Source organism: Cicer arietinum, chromosome 7 (genome assembly GCF_000331145.2).
Source record: "Cicer arietinum cultivar CDC Frontier isolate Library 1 chromosome 7, Cicar.CDCFrontier_v2.0, whole genome shotgun sequence".
NCBI lineage: Eukaryota > Viridiplantae > Streptophyta > Magnoliopsida > Fabales > Fabaceae > Cicer > Cicer arietinum.
The window spans coordinates 43472524-43479420 of NC_021166.2; the positions used below are offsets into that span (position 1 = coordinate 43472524).

Sequence of the window (6897 nt, forward strand, 5' to 3'; positions counted from 1 at the left end):
CAAAGAACCTAGAAATAAAAAATTCACAAAATCATTCACACGAATAGATTCAAACTAGCCACAGTCGTTGTTTGTTTTAGGGTTACTTACATAAATGATGCTTCTATGATTTTTGTGCTTGCTCAACCTCTTATTAACAAGAAAGTTAAAAATAGATATTGATGACATTAATTAGATAGCTCTCCTATGATTTTTGTGCTTGCCCAACCTCTTATAACAACATTAATCCATTTTTTTCTAAAAGCTCTTAAAATATCATATATAAAGGAATTACAAATTAAAAGAACAAAAGTCATGAGGATATAAAGAGAATGTTCCGCCAAAGTCCAACACCACAAAATGGGTGTACATATACAAGATTTAATTTGACACATTACCAATTAAATAGTGATTGAATATCGTGGAAAACCAATGAGCAGTAATAAATATATGCTATTCAATTGAGTACTATTATTGATAAGTGAAATTTGACAAAAATATGATCAAACACAAATCAAAATGAAATTGTTCACAAACCTATATATGAGCCCAAACCAAGCAGACCAAAAACTTAAAAGGCACATCTAAAGCCTATAGTCATTTGTATGTATCAAACATATATCATTACAAAGCCTATCGTCATTTGCATGTATCAATAAAAAAGGTGCAGAAGATTCAAGTGACCAAAGTCTCCATTCCAAAGCTTCCTAACATATTAGATTATATATAAATTTACTCTTGAGCTAACACCATTATCAACAACAATTCAATAAGACCTAACATAAATACCTCAAATTGAAATAAGGTTGTTAAGCTTAATTTGATTATGAAGATCATATAGAACAATAATTTTGCTCGTCTATGATCAAATAATTGATTTCTAAAGCAAGTTAAAAGATGTGATAGGATCAAGTGCAATTGAATGAAACATTTTATAAATTTTTTATTGCTATAAGGTATAAAAGAAGTAATGCAAATAACACCCATTATCTAAAAACAAAAGCAAGAACAAAGATAGTCATGAGAAAGAAACACATAAAAAGTGAAATGTTCTCAAGAATCACAAGAAAACCCTATAAAGATAACAACTTTTTTCTCTATATAACACTGTGAGAGTATCTTACGACATTGTGGACGCGAATTGGAAAATGGAACTGGGTTGGACGACGAGACATGATTGGAATAGAGGCAACCGCATTGGGCAATGGATGAAAATATGAACTGGTACAGAGGCAATGGGAGCCAACACAATCGAAGATGATGACAATGCTAGGTTGCGATGGCGCGATGTTAAGAATGCCTAGAACAATCATACAAGTGAAAGGGGGTTCTTTTTTTGGTGACAAGAGAAAGAGGGTGCCACAAACTTTGAAGTATCGTAGCATTAAAGTTCCTCAATGCATGACAACACATCATGCATATCGAACATAGAGAAAAATTTGGATGATTTAAGAAATTTGGAGATTTGACGCGTGAGGATTTTAGAATGTGGGATAGGGGTTTGGGGGATAAAGGTGAGAAAATGGTTTTGGAACATAGCTTAAGAAAATAAAACACGGGATAATTGAAAATAGAACACGCATCTCCTTGAGAAACGTTACGGCAGTTGCATAAACCCATCACAAGATCCACCACAATCCAAAAATGAAGGAAATTTTCAAAGAACTGTGGCAATCTTATAGTGATTATATATTATACTAATAAAAAAATAATATTAAATTTATATATACAGTTTGAATTGGTTTTAAAAAAGAAATTTAAAATTCAATTCGTGTTTTTTCACAATTCAATTAATTTTTTTTCCTTTAAAACAATTCAATTAAAAATAATACATCGCAATAATAAAACGACAAAGAAACATGAATAGATATAATCATATATGTCAGCAGGCAAAAGTATTTTGAGACGGTAAACCTAAAATATACATAACCAAAAAATAAACTGGGGCTATGAGACCTATCTGAGCATCACTCATACCTCTAGAGTATTCTCGGCAGACAGCTATGTAGAAGTGATGCTCCAAGAATGTTATCCCCACATGGATCCACCAACAAATGTCACCTGCCAAAGTTTGTCATAGATACAATAATCTCCAAAATAAAATAAGTACAACCACCAAAAGAGAGGCACTACGACCATATACACAATCTTAATCTAATTGTAAGACTAATTACAACAGTTGCAAGGGTGACCTCCACATATAACACATGGTCCCTCCGATGCAATATCCCTCATAGAAGTAGCCTTCTTCTCCTCTCCAATGAAAGAGGGATCCCTCCTCAAACATTAGGTCCACCCACGAGATAGGTGGCTTTGGCAAAGTTGGAATCTTGAAGCAATTCTCAACCTCCGAGACATACCGTATAGGATCGTCCACTAAGAAAGCGAGCTCTGACTCTACCTTGTTAGTGCAAAAGTAGTTTTAGCTACAATCTTCTAATTGATGTTTTGATGATAGTCAAAACAAACAAATAAAGAATAATTATCCCCTAACTGTATTTTCTAAGTATGCAGATTAAGCTGGAAGACAAAGATTTATATTAATGACTATCTATTTTAAGCTAGCATAAATTACAAGTAAGTTAGATATAATAATGTAGGTGTTTCTAAACACATAATATTATCACCTAATAAACAAGTTAATATGTTTACTAATAGAGCAAGTCATAATATAGCAATAAGAAGAATAACGATATACCATCACTACGCCAAAAATGGTATTTTACAGCGCTTTTTTTAAGCCATTTACAGCGCTTTTTCAAAAAATTAAGCGTTGTAGTATCCAGCGCTGTAAAAAGATACTACAGCGCTCTTTAAAATAAAAAAAGCGCTGTAAATCTCTTCTAAAAATGCGCTGATTGTTGTATTAGTTTTACGGCGCTTTTTAAAAAAAGCGCTGTAATATGCATTCCTTTATTTCAATTAGATCTCTTTCTGGGATTATAACAACAATCTCCTTCATAAATCGTAATATACAATATCCGCAGTCTATGTTGTTAGTTTGACGAGAGCACTATAAAATAAAACATATAAGTCAATAAATATTTGTGGATTGATTGTTAATGAAATTTTAAAGCCATACATTTCAAACCTTTATTAGAATTCATGTGATTTATTTGATTTTTGCTTCGACACTGTAGCACCCATTTGAGCTCGGAAAACTTGTAAAACACTATCAAATAAATGTGATTATTAGCATTAACAGACACATTATATATATATATATAAGAAATAAATGAATAAATGAATACAATACCTGAAGAGTGCGAAGAAATATGTAGAGTTCATAGGGTTACGGTTTCGTTTAAGAAGAAACAGCGAGAATGTGCAGAAATACGAACGGTTCGTAGGACAGAGTAGGGTTCTCATTGAGAAGACTACGTAATAATGTTTGTAGGGATAGTAACAAATATGGAGATGATTTGCAATGGAGATGGTTAACAATATGGTTCGTAGGGACATTAGGGTTCGCAATGAGAAGGATAATGAAGAGGAGAAGGACACTGAAGTGTAGTGAAGTTTATGTAATAAAGAGGAAACTGAAGCGATTTACTGTTATATTTTATTTTTTTAAAGCCTATTACAGCGCTTTTTTTAAAAAGCGCTGTAAAAGACCTTCTTATTTTATTTTTTTAAAGCCTATTACAGCGCTTTTTTTAAAAAGCGCTGTAAAAGACCTTCTTATTTTATTTTTTTAAAGTCTATTACAGCGCTTTTTTTAAAGAGCGCTGTAAAAAACCTCATTTAACTTTTTAAAAGCCTATTACAATGCTTTTTTTAAAAAGCGCTGTAAAAGACCTTGTTATTTTATTTTTTAAAAGCCTATTACATCGCTTTTTGTAAAGAGCGCTGTAAAAGACCTCCTTATTTTACTTTTAAAAGCCTATTACAGCGCTTTTTTAAAGAGCGCTGTAAAAGACCTCCTTATTTTATTTTTTGAAAGTCTATTACAGCGTTTTTTTACAGACTTTTTAAAGCGCTTGTCCAAAAGCGCTGTAAAAGACCTCCTTATTTTTTTTAAAAACCTTTTTACAGCGCTTTTCCAAAAAGTGCTCTAATAGGTCCTTTAATTATGTGAAATCAGAGTCTTTTACAGCGCTTTTTTAACAGCGCTTGTCAAAAAAGCGCTGTTGTATCCTCCGTTATTTTTAAAATATCATACAACAGCGCTTGTATTTAATAAGCGCTATAAAAGACGCGCTATAAAATGTCATTTTTGGCGTAGTGCATTTGAGTTAAAGCATTAAAGGCAAAGGAAAACAAGTCATTGTTCTAATGTAAGCTAGATCCTCTAATAAACAAAGAAAAAAGAATATTCTAAACAAAGATCAAAGTGACTCTTAAGAAACTACAACAGTTGTGTTTGACTATGAACGCGTTCTAAACAAATATTAAATACTAGTCTGCCTTAAATAATGATTGAAGATCTATAATGGTTACATTTTCAATGGATACTTCTTCTCTCCATTTAAGAAGAACTCGTTCAAGAAATGGATACTTTCTCTCTCCATGCACACATAAAAAAAAATATGAATGAAAAATCCTCTTAGTAAAGAGTTATTTAGAATTGATATAAATCATTCAAAGTATTTTTCATACACATGAACTGATATAGGACTTGATATGTAACATCCTCTCAATTAGAGTTAGAATCCCAGAAACATATTTTGCATCAATTTAGACACAAATTAGAACTGGTGTAAATCCACTCGATAATGGTAACAATGATCTCACACCTAAGAGGTGCCTGAAGAGGTACAACACTTATGAACCTCAATGGAAGACTGTCAAAATGTTGAAGAAGGGTTCTAACGGTGACAACCTAGAGTGGCTAGAGAAGAATACTCAAAGACTGAAGAGGTAGAGTAAAAACTATGTGTATGCTATTATTGACATAGTCGATTAATTTCTCAATTGTGCTGAGGCAAAATCTCTTTGTGAGGAGAGGACTAGATGTAGCAATAGATTGTTGTGAACTAGTATAGAAACATATGTGTTCCTCTATCTCTTTGTTTCTCTTATCTATGTTCTCTGTGATTCAACATTTTTTCTCTAAACCTGTTTTAATTGTAAATTGAATGATTTGATAAAGAACATACTTTTTGGTTAAGCTTTTGAAGCATCTTTTAGAAATGACGAAACACAATTCAAACCCCTTCCTATTTCTTGTGTTTTTAGCACCTTCAAACCCGAGTTGACACCAACCAAGGTACCGATAGTTCATCAATGAAGCCTTAATCGCCGACTACCCTAGATGGTCCTGCTATGTCCTTGGCCTCTAGCATCGGCCAATTTCCCTTCTCAACATCTCTTGGCCGAAACACAACACCCCCTACTCCTGCAATGGGATTTGTCAATCCTAGTGTGCCTTCATCTCAACTCCAGCTATAGAATCCCCTGCATCCATCCATGTACCGCCAAGATCAGAACCTTTTTGTACCCAAGAGAAATTTTGAAATTCTAAACCCTTACTTTTAGGTTCGGCCAACACTAGTAAGGGAGGGGAAATTTTTCTCTTAAAAAATTTCTTTAATTCATAGTTCTAAATACACATTTTAAAACCTTTTCAGCAATAAAAAAAAAAAACCAAAACTTAATGATCAAAATTTCTAACATAAATTCATTCTTTTTAAGCAAAAATTCAAAGTGTTCCAAATTTGTTTTTTCCTTTAGGTCTACAATCACAAGTCATGAATCTATTATATTTGTGAAAGAAAAATTACACTAGTATAAACCAAGTTTTATGTAAAACTTTAAAATGTTATAAAACTAAATTTTCTTTTAGATTCAATACTACAACAAGTAGATATACAACATTAACAAAAGAGAAAAAAAAACATTATAACATGGTTCATTTTTTGAAAAAACCTAAAAATATTTAAAATCAAAACTTTCTTTTAAATCAACTTATACAACCAATGGATCTAAAACATTAACAAAGAAGCAACAACTTTCAAACATATTTGTTTATTGAAAAAAAATGTTCAAAATAAATTTTTCTTTGAGATTTGGTGTCATAACTACTCAATTTAATAAAAGATGTGAAGAAGATATTTTTTTCTACTTACCAACGTTTACAAAAACTCCAAGTTTGTAATACCACTTTACTTCAAAGATCCAAGGCCAAAACATTTGCCATCTAAGTGAAGAAAGTGATTGTTCTTCCGACACTTATGAAATTTTTTATGTTATGAGTGTGTGAGAGTGAGTTCATTTAACGAGAGGAACAAAATGAGAAGGAGTTTTTGTCTTTTCTCTTTTAAAGGCCAGAAGAAAAAAAAAAGATTATAGCCTTTGATTGTTATGGTTAAATCTAAGCCACTTGATTTGTTTGATCTAACCATAGCCACTCATTCCTTCCTAAGTGGTAAAAATATCTAGATATTTTGCTAAAACCCATCATTACACCATTTAATCACTCTTATACATTACACCATTCACTTCTAGATTTACTTTATTAAAAATATTTACTCTCATCGCAAATCAATTGACAGATAAATTTAATACTAATGTGTGACGTCGTAAAATATTTGTTAATCATTAAATCCTTCGTAATTTGATTAAATTATTCTCCATTGAATAATTTTAACCGGGTCTCAAAAAATATTCCGGAACCTCTTACTAATCCTAACCCTCTAAGGAACTAGGCAAAAAAATTTGTCGCAAACATAATCGTTTTTAAATTTTGCGAACAATTAAATTGTCTGCTGTTTTCAAATCTATAAAATTTTATGTTTCTGATTTCTACAATTTTTACACACAAGATAATTAAAAATATTTTGCTCAAGAAAATATAATTTTAGTACTTAAATTTATAAAACAAAAACGGAGCTAACAAACTAAACAACATGTTCAATACAAAATATAACAAAACTACAAAAATTAGGTAGTTTCTAGAATGCGAATTCAACCCTTAAT

At 31.5% G+C, this 6897-nt stretch overlaps 1 long non-coding RNA gene across 3 annotated transcripts; it reads right to left on the reverse strand.

Annotated features, from left to right (window-relative positions):
* Positions 1–314: 314 nt before the first annotated feature.
* Positions 315–6196, reverse strand: LOC113784262 (uncharacterized). 3 transcript variants are annotated; one of them, XR_012163974.1, is made up of 4 exons: positions 6048–6196; positions 5079–5376; positions 1957–3151; positions 315–686 (listed from the first exon to the last, which is right to left on the reverse strand). It is a non-coding gene; the product is annotated as an uncharacterized lncRNA (long non-coding RNA). The 3 variants fall into 3 exon arrangements; XR_012163973.1 differs by lacking the exon at positions 315–686 and having other exon boundaries at positions 723–3151; XR_003470280.2 differs by lacking the exons at positions 315–686; positions 1957–3151 and having other exon boundaries at positions 4371–5376.
* Between the last annotated feature and the right edge of the window lie 701 nt (positions 6197–6897).